At 43.8% G+C, this 17,042-nt stretch overlaps 1 long non-coding RNA gene across 1 annotated transcript; it reads right to left on the bottom strand.

Moving 5' to 3' along the window:
* Positions 1-4,752: 4,752 nt before the first annotated feature.
* Gm46107 lies at positions 4,753-16,788 on the bottom strand. The gene is made up of 2 exons (XR_001779124.2): positions 16,369-16,788; positions 4,753-4,971 (listed from the first exon to the last, which is right to left on the bottom strand). It is a non-coding gene; the product is annotated as a predicted gene, 46107 (long non-coding RNA).
* Positions 16,789-17,042: the final 254 nt, after the last annotated feature.

The raw sequence follows: 17,042 nt of genomic DNA, 5'->3' as shown, positions 1-17,042 counted from the left end.
ATCTCTCAGATACATGTGTGACTTTTTCTGCAAGCCTTCACAGGAACCCATATTACCTTCGTACACTGCCTTCTGTTCTAAAAATTCCAGCCTCTCATTACCACTACCTTTCCGCGAGATCAAGAATTTAGCCTTCTATCTCTGTGCTTCTAGAAGCTGATGCCTAAGTCATTGTTAATGCTAGCTCTTTTCTTGCTTTTGTAGTGTCTTGCTCATAGTAGGCGTTCTTTAATACCCTTTAAACTTCAATGCAATAGTTTTTATCTTATTATACTTTATTGAGTTATATTTTAATATTATCTCTTAGAAGCCTGTTCTCTTCAAATGAGAGACAGGAAAGGAGTGGATCTGGATGGAAAGAGGGGTGGGGAGAGCCTGGGAGGAGCAGAGGGATGGGTAACTGTAATCAGAATATATTATGTGAGAAATGGCTAATACTAAAAAAGAAGGAAAAAAAAAAAAGAAAACCTCTGTCCATCCCCACCAAGCACATACTAAGCCCCACTAGGAAGTGTATGCCGTGAAACTTTCTCTACCACTAGAGAGCCTTATCCCTGTTGGGGAAAAGATTGTAAACCATGAATATGATAATGAAGATGAGACTCTCAGAGACTTGCAAGAAGGCTCTTAGGATAGGTCCAGGGTCGAGATGGTAGGGAAGGGTAATAAAGGATAGTTTCTTAGAGAATACCCCAGGGGAAGGGTTGAGAGTCCACAACAGATGTTCACTGGAGTCAGACAGACCAGCTGTGCCAAGGTGCAAAGACCTAGGAGAAATAGGCTGAACCAAGTCTACCCTATCCTATGGTCCTAATCAGACAGACTTCCAACTTAACCCTCCCACATCTTTCCCAGTTGTAGCTTTCTCAAGAGGGAAACATGTCTTCTCTTTCTTTGTGCGTCTGTTCCAGATGTGGGGAACAAAGTTGATGATAATTACCAGGGACCAAACAAAGTCTTTCCTAGATATACACTGCAACCCCCACCCTACCCCCACCACCAAGGTATGCTCCTCAGTGTAACAAGCACATCTTTTAGTCTTATTCTTAGCATCACCACTATTATTTGAGATTTTCATACATGTATAATATATTCTAATAATTTCCTAGCTCCCATGATACTTGCTCATCCTTCACCCACACCCTCTGAACCCCTCTTCTTCCCAACGAGCCCCCCTCCTATCTTCATGGCCTTTTGTTGTTCCTTTTTGTGTATAACCCTCTGAGATTAATTAGGCCCGCTGTCATGAGCATGGATGAGGAGTTATTTATTAAAGTATGGGCAATTTACTAATGGCTACACCAATGCAGAAAACGACTTCTCCTCCCTTAGCATCTATTTAAGGCTCCTCAGTTGGAAGTAGGGCCTCATGCACCTCTCACATATCCATGATGGAATGTTGATGGATTCCATCTTGGACAGCTGCTGTGAGTTCGTGAGTACAGTTGATTATGTCATGTCCTGAGGACAGTGTTTTGCAGTGCTTGCTCCCTCAGACTCTCTAGCTCTTACTTTCCATTCCCCTCAGGATGCTCCCTGAGTCTTAAAAATTGGGGTTATATAGACCCCCACTTAGGGCTGAGCATTCAATAGTCATTTATTCTCAGGACTTCAATCAGTCATGAGCATTTACCTTAACCATTGTTACTTCAGACAGAAGCTTCTCTCTAGCCAAAGTGACTTCGGTACTAGCTTTTAGGTATAAGCAAAAATATTTGAAAAGTGATTTGACTGTCATGTCTGATTAGCAAAACAACAATAATAGGTTGCTAAGGCTCTGACCTCCTCAGCCCCACACTTTTAAACAGAATTAAAGTAAAAGGTATATGAGTTCACCCCCATGGAGTAGGCCTCAAATCTATGTTTTTACAAAAAGGCAGTCGATTCTGCTCCATAACAGCCATGCCACGATTGCATGGGTGGGTACATCTGCCCTGCCAGGTTCACACTGTAGTCTCCAGAGCTCAGAGCTGAGTAAGACGAGCATCCTTCCAAATAACTGAGCCCTGGTGAAGCACTAGCTCCACCAGCCTCCATTAGGACAACGAGCTTCAGAAGTCCAATTGTGAGTTTAGGGAAGGTTGATCAAACTCAAACGGAAGCAGCCATCCAAGGTCAGGGGCCTCCCGTCCATCCGCTTTGTCTGGGGATTTAGACTTGGGATCTTCCTACTGTCTCTCTCCCCAGGATCAGACGTTCTTGTCCCTTCTGAGACAGTATAGCAGAAACTCCTGGCTATCTACCATTCGTTCCTCTTTGCTCACTAACAAAAACACTGGCTTTATGTGGAGCTACATGTAGTCAGCTAGAAGATTAAATTTTCCAGTCCCTCTCGCAGGTTTCTAGAGACAGTACGTTGGACGTGAGTTACTAGGGAAATTCATTAACTCATTTTACCTGCTTCTCTGACCCCCTCTCTTTTTCCTCTTCCTGCCTAGGGTACAGACATTCAGCTAGAACTGTAGCAATCATCTTAAGCATAAAGGGACTCTACTGATCAGTATCACATTCTAAGAATAACACTGGAGATCTGCCAGTTCCACTAAAACTCACAACTCTGTCTCCAATTATCTGCCTATGTACACACAAGCAGTTTCCAGAGTCTGATAAGCCATCAAAGTGATGCATAAAGTTCAGGTTCAGAGCCTCACCGTACTCCAGAGCACATGGGTTACAGGAACTTGCTCTGGACATTGCCAAGATAGTCTCTTAGTCATGGAACCCTATTGGGTACCCTGGGGTCTCTGATCTACTGCAAAAAAGAGACACAGTCGCAAGTAGTGACCATTTGATTGCATTCTTGTTACTTTGTTAATTATTCTGTTGTTGTTTGTGGACTTTGTTATATAATTAACCTAGGGCCTCTTGCAGGCTAAGCAAGTACTTTAACCCTGAGCTATATCCACAGCCCTTTTTTGACTTTTCATTTTCATACAGAATCTCACAGAGCTAATCAAGGTGACCATGAATTTATATAACCCCACTGTCCCAGTCTCTCAAGTAGTTGGGATTATAGGCCTGGGGCACTAAGCCTGGGTGTATGTTATAATTACTTTTTTCAATCGTAGGAGCTTTGTATAGAGAAAAAAAAAAGTCCCTTTCTTATAGAAGTGAAAGGAGCCAGTGCTATCCTGACTTCTGTGATCACTGTTGTTAGAATGGAGACAGCCTAGGACTACACAGGAGCCTGTGACCAGCCAAACCCTGCCCTGGCCTTCCTCTCAAATGCCAGCACCCAGACCTTCCCTGTCTCGTGACCCTCTTACCAGTTCTGAGGATGACCCCATCACCACCACTACCACCACCCATCTCCTGCTTCCTTTCCCTCTCCAGCTATTCTCTGGGCTGCCAATCCCACCCCAGAATTACTTTATACCTGTAAGGAAATTAGCATTTATGTTGGGACAGAAAGTGACACTGTTCAGTTCTCACTGTCATTCTGTTCTTAATTAATATTTAACCTCAGAGAGATTGTGTAGCAGACGGAAGTGGCTGATGGGAGAACAAAGCCCTGGCTGGCTCTCCTTGTCAACACTACCTCCCCCACTTCCAACTCCTCTTCCAGCACGGAAGGGTTCCAAAGGACCCAGAGGCCCAAGGGAGGAGGGCCAGGAGTACCCCCTGAGAACCCTCAGCTGTATTTTTGATGGATGACTACCCCCAGATCTCGAATATTGCCAATCCTTCCATCACTCAGTGAGAACAGCTGGTACCCAGAACCTGTTTCTCAATGCCCAGAGCTAGACCTAGGACCTGGCACACCAGAAAGGATGAAGAGATAAGCGGGGGTAAAGAAAAGCAATGCAAATGTGCCCCTCAACAGATTATATTTAATGCACTATTTTTAGTTGCCTTCAATCCCTCGGGGCTGTCAGGGCGGTTGCAGCCCCACTCCCCCGGGAAAGGAAATGACAGGCATTATTACCCAGCCCAGGAACACTGGTGCAGCGCGTGGTGGGTGGGGGAGGTGCTGCCTTACCAGCTCCAAAATTTGGGAACGGGAAATCGAGGACACGGAGAGAGGCAGCCACAGGACCACCTCCTCCGTTTGCAGCCAGCCAGCCAGATCAGACCTGCGTACTGGTCCACTGGGCCCAGACCAGGAGTGTGGGAGTCTCTTCAGTCCTCAAGTTGTCTCAAAAAGTAGGTTATACAACATCCTTCACTGCCAAGTTCTTCCTGCTCTCTAATCTTAGCCCTGCCTCCGGTCTAAGCCCAGTTCCCCTTGCTCCGCATGCAGAGGCAACGGAGGACAGCTGGCCATCATCCCCCAGCCAGAGCCCTTCTTTGTCTTGAAGAAAATGATTCAGTTTCCTTTCAGCCTTCTCTTCTCCAACCTGAGTCATCTGAAGTCTTTAACCTTTCTGCGTGTCATTTTTTTATCCAGTTCTTTTTGTCACTCCTCTAACCCTGTCTTGAATATGACCCCAAGCTCCTCCTGGGAACCTAAAGAGACCCTAGATTTCCCCCACGGAGCACCGGAGCTCAGATGGAGAAACTTATTGCATGTTGTCCTGGAGAGGCTCCCTAATTGCCATGGTTCTCTTGCCTCCCGACAAGATCAGAGGCTCCACATAGGCTGCGCCTCCACCCTCCTTCCTGCAGCCTCCCTCACCTCCTCTGCACCCAGCTGAGTGCAAGGCTTATAACATGTGGCACATAAATTTTCATGATGTCTGATTTGAAATGAGGTGCACACATAAAAATTTTTTGGCGAGGTACTTGTAATTTACTGATAAATTATACAGCAGGTTTTGAGCTTTTGAACAGTTTTTATTGTGGTACACGCTAGGTAGTAGACCTTTGGAGAATGCTTATATTTTTAACCATAGCATTGTAAACTATGTAAACCATAACAGTATATAGCATTCATTCAGTAGATATTTATTGAACTTCTGCTGTAGGTCAAGCACTATGCTAGATGCTGGGGTCTCAAAATGAAGGGCCAAATTCTGCAGGCATTGACAGCTTCTGTGGAGAAGAAAAGAAGGCACAATGAGCAAGCAGCGTTGCAACGGAAGTGCCAGGAGACACTGAGAAGTAAAGATATGGACACAGCTCTGTATCTTAATGATTCCACCTTGCTAGAAATTGGTGGAAAAAAATGGTTTTAACTGCCAGCATCCTTTCCTGGGGTTGGCCACCATCACCCTGACTCTATGTGGTCCTAGAATATATGTCAGTGTGGTGGGTGTTATAGGTTGGATCCTGAATGCTTTCCAAAGGCCCATGTGTGTTAAAGACTTGATCTCCAGACAGATTTTTGACAGATCAGTAGTTTCTTCCCAGTGGGAGGAAGTCAGGTCTCTGGATCCTGACCCTTTCCTCCCTCTGTTTCCTTGCTCCCATGAGGTAAATGACCTCCTCCACCACATATGAGCAACGCGAGGTATTGCCCCATCACAGACCCAAAGCAACAGGGCCAAAGGCACACAGGCTGGGACTTTCTGAAGCTGTGAGCTGTTAAAAAAAAATCTTTCTTCCTTACAACTGATGGTTTCCAGAACTTTGTCACAGGAATGGAAAGCTGCCTAACACAATGGGCAAATTCCCAAGGCATACGTACTTAGAGCCCTCCCCAAAATTGTCTTGTACGGATACATAGTAAGATGATCTCTTTTCCTTGAAAGTTTTAGAATGTCAACAACTGGTTATCTTTCTTATATCATACCTATCTGAGGATATAACCAGCAGAAAGCCTCTGAGGGAACCCTTGCTGAAAGACAGGGAGAAACATAAAAGACCCAACATCATTCTGAGCCCTGAATCCAGTCATCTCATCCTTATTAAGCATCCAGTAAGTGCCTGGTTTTGTTTAGGCTTGTTACTCTAGAAGGAAGTACACACTTCAAAGTGCCTTTGATGCTGAGGTGGCTTCTCCTAGAAGGGAACAAAGGGTTGAAGATGATTTCCTGATGTGCAAATGGATCTCTGACACTATGATGTATATAGATTGTAAAGGAACCTATCAAGGCAGTAGAAATGACCAAATAGTGCAGAGGCTGACATTAAAGGGAACTGTAGGTTTGCTGCCTATTACCTGTATGCCCTTGCTCAAGCTACTTAGCCACTGCTTCCCCCTTGAAGTCCTTGTCTACGAATACATTTGCTTCATTGGATTATCTTGATCATGACATGACTTGATATACTAAGACTACATATTATTATACATTATATAATAAGGCAGGCTTTCTTTAATCACTGTCTAGCACACTGTCCTTCCATTGTGGACCCCTGATTTCCCTCCAACTCCAAGCAAAAGCATGGAGGACACTGCAGGTAGAGAGCAACCTGTCAGACCACATGGGCTGGGTTACTTATAACATTTCCTCTCCCTTACCACACAGATTGACACAGGCAAGGGCAAGAGCCCCCCCATCTAGAGCTGAGCAACCTCTCCAAGAATTTTTAAAGTATTATCGATGAATTTAGGATTGAAGGATTGCATTTCCTCTTGGATCCCAAGTTCCTGGCTTAAGTTCAAGGTGACCAATAGCCAAAAGCTCAGGGTCGGTGCTGGCAGCAAAAGAAAGCAAAGCCAAGAGTCACACGGAAGGAGCTAGAGATACATTTCTGCACTGCTATGTTAGTTATTCCATATGGTGCAGCTAAGAAGACTGTTGGCATGCCAACCCCATAAAAGGAAAGGACACTGCACTGGTGTGATGTGGCTCATAGGTAAAGGTGCTTGCCACCAGGCCTGGTGAATTGTCCTAAATTAGATCCCTGGTTCACATCTGAATTAGATCCTGATTGCTACTCACATAGGAGAGAATCTACTCTGGCAGGTTGTTCTCCGACCCATTCACATGGTCCATAAAAGAAAATCCCTTTCTCCAGCTGGGAATGGTGGCACATGCCTTAATCCTAGCTCCCAGGATGCAGAAACAGGTGGCTTTCTGAGTTCAGGGCCAGCCTGGTCTACAAAGCAAGTTCCAAGACAGCCAGGCCTACACAGAGAAACCCTGTGTCAAAATACAAAACAAAGTCCCTTTCTTAGGGCTGGAGAAGTAGCTCAGTAATTAAGACCATTTGCTGCTCTTCCAGGGGACCTGGGTTTGATTCCCAAAACATACAAGGCCACCTACATAGAGGCTCGAAGTTCTAGGTGATCCAACATGCTGGTCTTCATCAGGCATGCACATGGTGCATATACATACATGCAAGCAAAATATTCATACAAAAAATTTTTTAATTAAATCATTTTAAAAGATGTGTGTCTTTGTCTCTCTGTAAATCTTTGTCTCTTTGTCTCTCTGTCTGTATCTCTCTCTGTCTCTGTCTCTTTCTTTCTGTCTGTTTCTCTCTGTCTGTTTGTTTCTGTCTTCCTGTCTGTCTGTTTCTGTTTCTCTCTCTCTCTCTGTCTCTGTCTCTATCTCTCTCTCTGTCTGTGTGTGTGTGTGTGGTGTGTGTGTGTGTGTCTCTCTCTGTGTCTATCTGTCTGTCTGTCTGTCTCTGTCTCTGTGTGTATGTGTGTGTGTCTCTCTCTCCCTCTCTGTCTCTCTCTCCCCTCTATGGGGGGTATGTTGGTCTCTGGCACCCTGTCATATGCATTTACCCATTTTGTTAGTCAGCTTTCCATTACTATGGCAGAATACCTAAAACCATTGATTATAAGGAAGATTATATAGCTAGCAGTTTCAGAAGCTACTGGTAACACCACAATTCAGGAAGGGAATGTGTGGTAAACGGGGTTAGTTTACTTCATGGTGACTGAATTGAAACTCAACACTTGACCCTTTCGGTGAATCAATGCTTATGCTAAGATAAATTGGATTTCTATACCTTCTACCCAAACGGACATAACATGGATCACTCAGCATGAAACAGATGAAATACAGTAAATGCTCATAATAAACATTTGGCACAGGAAATGCTCCCAAGAAAATGTTTTCAGACCTTCCCCACTTACAGAATCTGCTTTAATTCAAGATAAACTCAGCCCATGAGCCTGTGCACGCATGTGTTCATGCTGGCTTATAATGACAATAATGATGTTGACAGTAATAGTAATGAAAATAAAGAAACAAAAAGAACCCCACTGTCCCAGAGGTCTCAGCTCCCTGACACAAGTCAGTCCTGTCTAAAGGTAATGACCACTTCAAAGGAAGCAAGCACACAGTCACTGAAGAATGGGCAGCGAATTTTTATCATTGGGCTGACAATTAATTGCCCCTTCCAGACATTGGAATAGATAGGTTGGTAGCTGTTTATGGATTATCAATTACTCTCTTTGCCTAAGGAGCTGCAAAGGTTAGATAAGCAAGGAACTCTGCATGAACATCCTTCTCCCTTTACTTTGTCTCCTTCCAAAGCTAACCTTGAAAGCCTTTATTTTTATTTAAAGATGTAGCAGGCAGACCTGTTATCTGGAAAGAGATAAAATGTTTAAAGCCTTTTAGTTTTCATCTTTCTCTTAAGGGACACCTCCTTAATTGCTAGTAATTCTAAGTGTAGCAAGCTTGTGCCCCCAACTTGGAACAACATGGAGAGGTTATAGGGGGCAATAAGAAATAATGAGACACCAGGAGACAAAGTTTCCTGTGTGACTGAGGAAACTCTGAGTGGTCACCTCAGATTCTATAACGGTTCCTTCAACAAAGCAAAACCAAACAAGGACAACCAATTAGGAGAGCGAGGCTGCATGAGGCTATACGAACTCCTGTCTGATTTGTTAGTTGTCCCTAGAGTTTTCAGAGACTGTCATCAGAGAATCCCTGGAAGTAACAGGCACACATGTGGACCCCATCTTGTCAAAACAATGGGTGCATTGTCATGACCTGACACCCACTGAACATATTGTAATGTATCAGGGCTACACTCTTCTACCTAGTGCAACAGGATGTGCTATGTCTTCTCTCAGGGTCAAACTTGACATTCTCTCTCTCTCTCTCTCTCTCTCTCTATATATATATATATATATATATATATATATATATATATATAAAATCTGTCTCTGTCTCTCTTCCCTCCCCCCCCGGGGGGGGGCTGGTTATGTTGGTCTCTGGCACCCTGTCGTGGACATTTATCCATTTTGTTAGTCAGCTTATATAAAGCATATACTATATAAGACTGTGTAGACACAGTCTGTACAGAGACTAAAGAACTGTTGAAATATTAGTGGAGTTTCTTGATGCCTCAGGGTCAGAAGGAGACACAGTTTTGCCTAGCATGTCTTCTAAGCCATAGGAACATTCCAACTAAAAATCCAACCCAGAAACAAGTCATGTCCAGCTCTCCTCCCCCTCACCCCATTCGAACTTGCAAACCAGTGAAGGCAAAGCAAAACTAACACAAATACACAACAACCCAAACAATATCAACGCCCACACTTCAATGTTCCACACAAACTGCAGAATAGCAAAAGCTTAGGATTAGTAATCTCATATTTTTCAGGGCTCTAGTCTGACCAAAACTTACTCAAAATAGAACTCAAGAAAACAAACTCACTTCCCAATGTTGTGCAAGAAGGGCATGTTATCTGGATAAACGTATTCTTATTTTTGCATATGGAAATACATTGGCCCAAATAAGCAAATTCCTACCACGATCCCCCCCCCCCACCAGGCAGTGTGAAATGCCTTTCATTCTGGGTAGGACCTATAAGGAAGCTACAGTGACAGGGTTGTAATTGTTCACCAATATCGTAGCTACACTGCACAATAGCCAGTGCGAATGATTCTATCAATGTCTCCTTCTTCCTAAAGTTTAAGGGTAAGAGACGTTTCTATACCAATAAGTTTACTGTGAGGAAGCGCCTGGGAAGTTTCAGCACAAGATAATTTTTGGAGGTTTAAAGACATGGGTAGGTGTTACATCTTTAGCTCCTTATAGTAGTCACGCCTTAGTCTTTATTCACCCAACAGAGACTGGCTTGTCCTAGTAGACAGAAGCCATTGTACTGCTTAGGGTTTATCAGCTTGATGAAAACTAGAGGCCACCTGGGAAGAGGAAACCTCAACTGGTTTCATCAGATTGGCCTGTGGGCATGTCTCTGAGAAATTATCTTGAGTAACTATTGATGCGGGAGGGCCAAGCCCACTGTGGGTGGTGCTACCTGGAGCAGGTAGTTCTGGGTTCTATTTTTTTAATATTTATTTATTTTATTTATATGAGTATACTGTAACTGTCTTCAGACACACCAGAAGAGGACATCCATTCCCATTACAGATGGTTTCGAGCCACCATGTGATTGCTGGGATTTGAACTCAGGACCTCTAGAAGAGCAGTCAGTGCTCTTAACCTCTGAGCCATCTCTCCAGCCCCTGGGTTCTATTTAAAAAAAAAAAATTGAGCAAGAGTCCACAGCATTCCTCACAGGTTCTACTTCAGTTCCTGCCTATAGGTCCTGCCTTGAGCTCCTGCCCTGACTTCCCTGGATGATGGACAGTAAGCATGAGATGAAATAAGCTCCTTCCTTCCCAAATTGCTTTTTGGTCGTGGTGTTTATCATAGCAACAGAAAGCAAACCAGAGCACACATTAGCATATGAAGTTATTCAAGCAATATGGGATCAATAACATCTCAATATCTCATGAGAGAAATGTCCTGGGAGGTGGTGATGCAAGCTTTTAATCTTAGCACTTGGGAAGCAGAGGCAGGCAGATCTCTGTGTTTATGCCAGCCTGGTCTACAGAGCAAGTTTCCGGACAGCCAGGACTACGTAGAGAAACCCTGTCTTGACAAACAAACTAACAATAAATAAATAAACAAACAAAATAGAGCTTTCTGATATTATCTCTAGATAGAGCCTCTCTTAGACAGTGAGTTTGAGCTCAGAGGCAAGTTTCTCTTACGGGATCTGCCCAGGCTCACTGCTACCAAAATGGCTGCCTACCTTGCCCTCTCTTGTCCAATACCTAGACTGTAGTTTTACCTTGAACATTGCTGGGCATAAGTGAGATGACATTAAACTGCTTCAACAGATCAAAGGAAAAAATGTTAAAACTGAAATAAATAACAGCATTAAACCAAGTCAAGGGTGCAAACCTGGCTTTTTCCTGGTCTTCAAGCCCTGACACAGTGTATCTGCCATGTTCCCACAAAGCAGCCTCCTCAATGAGGACATATGAAAAACACATCGCTGTGTCTCAGCACAAAAGAATGGAAGCCTAAGACCAGATTGCAGAGGCATGAGAATCTGTCTCCTTCAGAAAGGCTTCCCTTTTTAGTCTTCTTCTTTTTTCAATTCATTTAATTTATGTGTATGAGTGTTTTGCCTATGTGTGTATATGCGCATAATATGTGTGCAGTGTCACCAGAAGCCGGGAGGGAGCATCAGATTCCTTAGAATTGGAGTTATAGATGGTTGTGAGCTGGCATCTGGGTCCTGTGGACTGAATTTGGGTCCTCTGTAAAAACAGCAAGTGTTCTTCTTGTTGAAGAAGTAGAGGGCCTCTGGGTGGAAAAAAAAAAAAACTGCCCCATTTCCCATAAGGTCATGCCTGATTACTGCAATAGGCACTTTGCACTCTAAATCTTACTTCCTCTTGACATACTTTTATTAATTTCACCCTTTGTTCATTCAATTAATAGAAAAAATATCATTGTCTACTATATCCTATATAATGTGCTAAAGCTACAATGGTTAAATAATTCTAATGTCTCCTTATTATTTGATACTTTCTGTTTCCTTAATAAATATAATGAAAAGTGTATACAATGTGATAATTTGGTATATGTGTACTGTGCTGGCTAGTCTGATGTCAACTTAGCACAAGCTATAGTTATCTGAGAGGAGAGAACATCAATTTAGAAAATTCCTCCATAAATATTGGGCTGTAGGCAAGCCCATAGCGTACTTTCTTTTCATTAGTGATTGATGTGGGAGGTCCCAATACATTGTGGATAGTGCCATCCCTATGCTGGTGGTCCTGGGTTGAATAAGAAAGCAGTTGAACAAGATATAGAGAGCAAGGCAGCAAGCAGCGAGCAGCATCGCTTTGTGATCTCTACATTAGCTCCTGCCTCCAGGTTTCTGCCCTGTTTGAGTTCCTACCATGACTTCCTTCAGTGATAGACTATGATGTTGAAGTATAAGCCAAATAAATCCATTCTTCTCCAACTTGGTTTTGGTCATGATGTTTCATCATAGCAACAGTAACCCTAACTAAGACACGTACATTATAAAATGATTACCACAATCAAATTAACTCAGCCTATACACAGTTATTGGTGTCTGGATGCTGTATACTTAAGTATCACTCTCTTAGGAAATGCTACCATGTTACACTGGGTCCCTAGAATTTCATATCTTTCTCTACAAAACTCACAGTATAATAATCATAAGTTTAGGGCTAGAGAGATGGCTCAGCAGTTAAGAGCTCTGACTGCTCTTCCAGGGGTCCTGAGTTCAATTCCCAGCAACCACATGGTGGCTCACAACCATCTGTAATGGGTTCCAATGCCCTCTTCTGGCATATCTGAAGACAGTGACAGTGTACTCACATATATAAAATGAATAAATCTTTAAAAATAATAATAATCATAAGTTTAAAAAATAGGTACTAATGAGGCCTTATATTTCAGACATACATATGTTAGGTGTCTATAAATAAAATAATAATGAGAAATTATAAGAGATATAAATTAAAGTTGGTGATGAGTTGAAAATTACTGATGATGAAGGATGGATAGATACTTTGTATCCAAATATACGATGCGACTAGCTTTTATATTAGTGAAATCAAAAGGCATCTTAAAAGTATTAATAAAAGCTGATTAGTGAACCATTCATAGACCAAAGCATATGATCAGAACAACCACTCCAAGCTTCCAGGGAGCATCACCATGAGGCACAGGGCTACAAAACTGACCGTAGACACACAAGCTGGGAGATGATGTTCATTCATCTCCTGGAGAACTTATCCCCAGGCTTCTCTGAGGTAGACAAAAAGAGCAGAGTGGCTAGAACCGTCACTTAGATACGGGTACTGACGTTGCTGCTTGAACAAGAGTTGTTTTTTTTTTTTTTTTTTTTTTTCACCTATCAAGCTAAGTGACAAAAAGGCACAAAGGTCCTTAAACAGACTAAGGAATAATAGAAGAATTGTAACTCACTAATTGACTTTCTGTAAAAGCCAATTAAAATGCAGCTATGGATGTAGCCATATTGATAGAATGCTCTCCTAGCAAGCACTCATCCCTGGGCTCCATCCACAGCATCACATAAAACAGGTGTGGTAGCACATGCCTATAATCTGAGCACTCAGAAGATGAAGGCAGGGGAATCGGCAGTTCAAGATCCTTGGCTATTTATAGCAAGTTTGAGGCAAGCCAATGCTACATGAATATATGTGTGTGTGTGTGTGTGTGTGTGTGTGTGTGTGTATTATATATTATATATTATATATGTTAAAACATGCATGTGTCTGGACCTCTGACTAGTGACGAGGTTATTTTCAGGGTGTTTCTGGAGTTTGCTATTCAGATGATATTAAATGCTTGCTGCCATGTTATTAAAATACACTTGCTGGGTAAATGTTCCAGTAAGATGTGTTTGTCCAGCAGGTACTGATCAGCCAGAAGAAGCTATTACTCATGGGATAAGCAGAAAGCAAACTGAATGAGTGGAAGAGGTAGGAGAAGCAGGTGTTTGAGAGAATACAGGGACAAGAGTCAAGCCATATCTAGGATTTTGGACCACACTGAGTCTCATCTCAGAAAAGAAGTGGTGGGCCAAGCTGTGGAGAGCTCTAAAGAGTATTGAGGCTGAGCACTTTGGTAGTGAGTAACATTTGGTTTGCTTTCTCATGGTCTAGACATACCCCAGTATGTCACCACAGATGGCAAAGAGACACTGAACTTCAAACGTAACACACACACACACACACACACACACCGTTGCCTTGTATCTAGGGAAAGAGATCAAGACTTCAGTCCTCGGGGTTCCTCCAGTCAGGGCAAAGGTTGCATAAGTTCAGTGACCTGAAATGAACAACCTGGCTCACAAAATTTGCACCTGCCTCCCATGTGCTCTGCCCACTCTCAGACCTCTTCACTGGGTCCACACCTTGCTTCAGGCCAGCTTTCTTCAGAAAGTCTTTGTGCTCATCCAAATTCTCAGCTCCCGTAATAGTGACTGTCTGTGTCATTCATTCAGTATGTATGGTTCCTTGCTTTTATTTTCTGCACAAGAACCAAGAGGGAAGTGGAGAGGACTAACTTTTAAATCAAACACAACCTGCCACACAAAGCCTGAGGTTCTGCCGGAGTTGGGGGGAACAGGTGTGCATGCACACACATGGGTCGAGTGCTTGTAGACACTAATACTAGATGTCTTCCTCAGTGACTCTCCAGATCATTTTTCAGACAGGGTCTCACATCAAATCTGGAACTCACTGGTTAGGCAGGCTACCTGGGAAATGAGCGCCAGGGATCTATTCATCTCCCCACCCCTCCCCCAGAGGGGTGAGGCTGAGGATCCAAACTGGTCCTCATGCTTGCATGACGGGCACCATTTCCCCAGACCTGAGAGGTGCTTTTTAAAGGAAACCCAACACGCTGCAGCCCCAGTTCTGTATCACACTGGAGACCTAGTACCACACAAATAACAGGGCATTTCACATATCTTGGCCCAAGAAAAGGGGGTTAAAAGTGTTAATATGCTATAAAAAGTGCCACATGGGATGATGTCCGTGGAAGCCCTCCGTAACACACTATTTGGATTTAGCTTAGCATTCCTCATTGTTGCTGGTTCTTTCTTTCTGAGTCTGTCCCTGAATATCCATTGGGAGATTTCCCAGTAGCTCAGGTCTCTAATACAAAATGACATATTTGGGGCTGAAAGAAACCTCAGCCATTAAAAGCATGTACTGTTTTTACAGAGACCCTAAGTTTTACTCCCCTTAAGTGCCTGTAACTCCAGCTGCAGGGGAAATCTAATACCCTCTTCTGGTCTCCATGGGCACCTACATTCATCAGCACATACCCACACAGAGACATATACAGACACACATAAGATTTTTTTTAATAATTTAAAAGTTGTTTAAAACGACATGTTTGCGAGTGCCCTAGGCAGGTTCTATGTATATTTTAAACTTTCCCTAGCTTATGCATAAGACTTAATTCAATGTAAATGCTATGTAAATGATTCTTATACTGTATCATGGGATGATGACAAGAAAGGAAGTCTGAGTGGTATAGATGAGTTTTTCTTCCCCTCTGAATATTGGCAGCTTACAGTTAGCTTAGCCCATACATTCACATCCATAGACATGGAGGGTGAACCACATATTATACAATTCTATATTGTGTCCCCACAGCATTCTTCACAGCACAAGTTCAGGGAATATTTACTTGTCTTGAAGATGCTGTAGATGGTAAGGGTGCTGGTGGCGAATAATGGCTGTTAGTGAGGATGACTTCGTGGTCAGCAGGGCCAGCAACCCTGAATTTTGAGTTTGAATGCAACCCTTCTGCCATGTGTTCTCATTCCTCCCCCTCCTTCCTGACATGTGGGTTAGGGGTGGAAAGAGCCCTCCAGTCTGGCACAGGCCCCTTTAAAAATGTACCCAGGCTTCTTCTCTGCCAACCAGGTTGCTAAAAATACGACTACAGCAAAAGCTGAAATATTTGCAGAGAAAACTGAATTTCCTGCTACCCCCACTCCCTCCACTCAAATGGGTAAAACCTGACCTTAGAAGCCCCAGATCAGCTCTGCCAAAGGCACAAGCCTCCAGCTTTCCCACCCCTTCTTATTATGGAGTCTCTCTGTGGGCTTGAGCGGGGATGTTATGTTCAGAGAGGGCCCACTCCCAGGAGGGGAAGCCACAAGTATTGGCAACTAGATGGTCACGTGACACCTCACCCTTCCCACCACCACCCCTTTCTGCTTACTAGGAAGAATCCTCTCCAAGTCCCATCTCCATCTGTCCCAAGAAAGATATGTCCTGGACCACAGAGGCTTTGCACTAAGTTATGTTTTACCCTCTCACTGGTTGCACCATCTCTTCTACCTGCCTTACCTTCTAGTCTTTGCCTCCACAATTCTTGCTGGCTCCAGCCCAGGGTAGTAGCATACCCTGGCACACTCCCTAACCCTGGCCCTTTCTAGAACTCTTCTTTCCAGGTCTGTAATCCTTGCCTTCGACAGTTGTGGGAGCTAGCAAATGGGCAGGACTGTTGAAACTGGAGGTGTCAAAAAATATAAGCTTCAAGGTCTAAGCCAAATTAGCCCTAAGACATTCTCTAAAACTTGACCTCCTACACCCAGACCCTAAAGTTCAGTAGGCTGTGGTAAGAAGCATAACCTGACATCACGTTGCCAAAGACCAAATGCATGCAGTCACTCACAAGGGCCCCAGGCTGCTCCTGTCCCTTCTCCAAGCTCACCTAGAAAACCATGGGTTCAGAGCCCAATCAGCTCACCTTGCTGACAAAGTCCAGGCACCTTGTCCAGAAGAGAGGTTTCCCACTAGCCTTAAGCTGTGCTCCGAGGCAGTGATGGAATCCAACAGGAAGAAGTGTTGGATGTCACAGTGTGACAGCCTGCTCAGGGTGTTCCTGAAGATATATGAGCAGCCAGTGTTGTGTGCCTTTGCGTCTGTGTGTGTGTGTTTCACTTACTTCTGTGTATTTGAGTTGTGAGTGTGTCTGTCTTCTCAATCTGGGCTCTGCCTTCCTCTCTGTCTGTTTTTTCCTCACCTTGAAGCCTGCCCATCCCCCAGGCCAAGCACTGAGGCCAGTTCTGTGTGGGCACTTCAAGTGGGCTGTTGCTGAAATGGTTGTTTTGTGGTTGGAACTGACAGTTGCCGTATCTGGTATCCCATGGGTCTGCCAGTGTTCAGACACCCTCACCCCACACAAAGGTGTCTTACAGGAGGGAGGGAGGGAGGTGCTGTGTGGGAGTTGGAAGAGGGGGGTAAAGATACCCCTCCTTTTAGTTCTGACCAGCAGGAAGAAGGGCCCAGAGGCAGCAGAGCCTGCAGAGCAATGTTGCCTAGCAACTCGAAGACTTTACCGCAGACTCACCAAATCCCGAATTCCTCAGCTCTAATTTGGGAAAGGCAGAGTCCAGATCTGATATCCTCTCTGCCCCTCTG

This window comes from Mus musculus, chromosome 9 (genome assembly GCF_000001635.26).
Source record: "Mus musculus strain C57BL/6J chromosome 9, GRCm38.p6 C57BL/6J".
NCBI classification, from domain to species: domain Eukaryota; kingdom Metazoa; phylum Chordata; class Mammalia; order Rodentia; family Muridae; genus Mus; species Mus musculus.
This window is presented reverse-complemented; position numbering and strand designations above follow the sequence as displayed.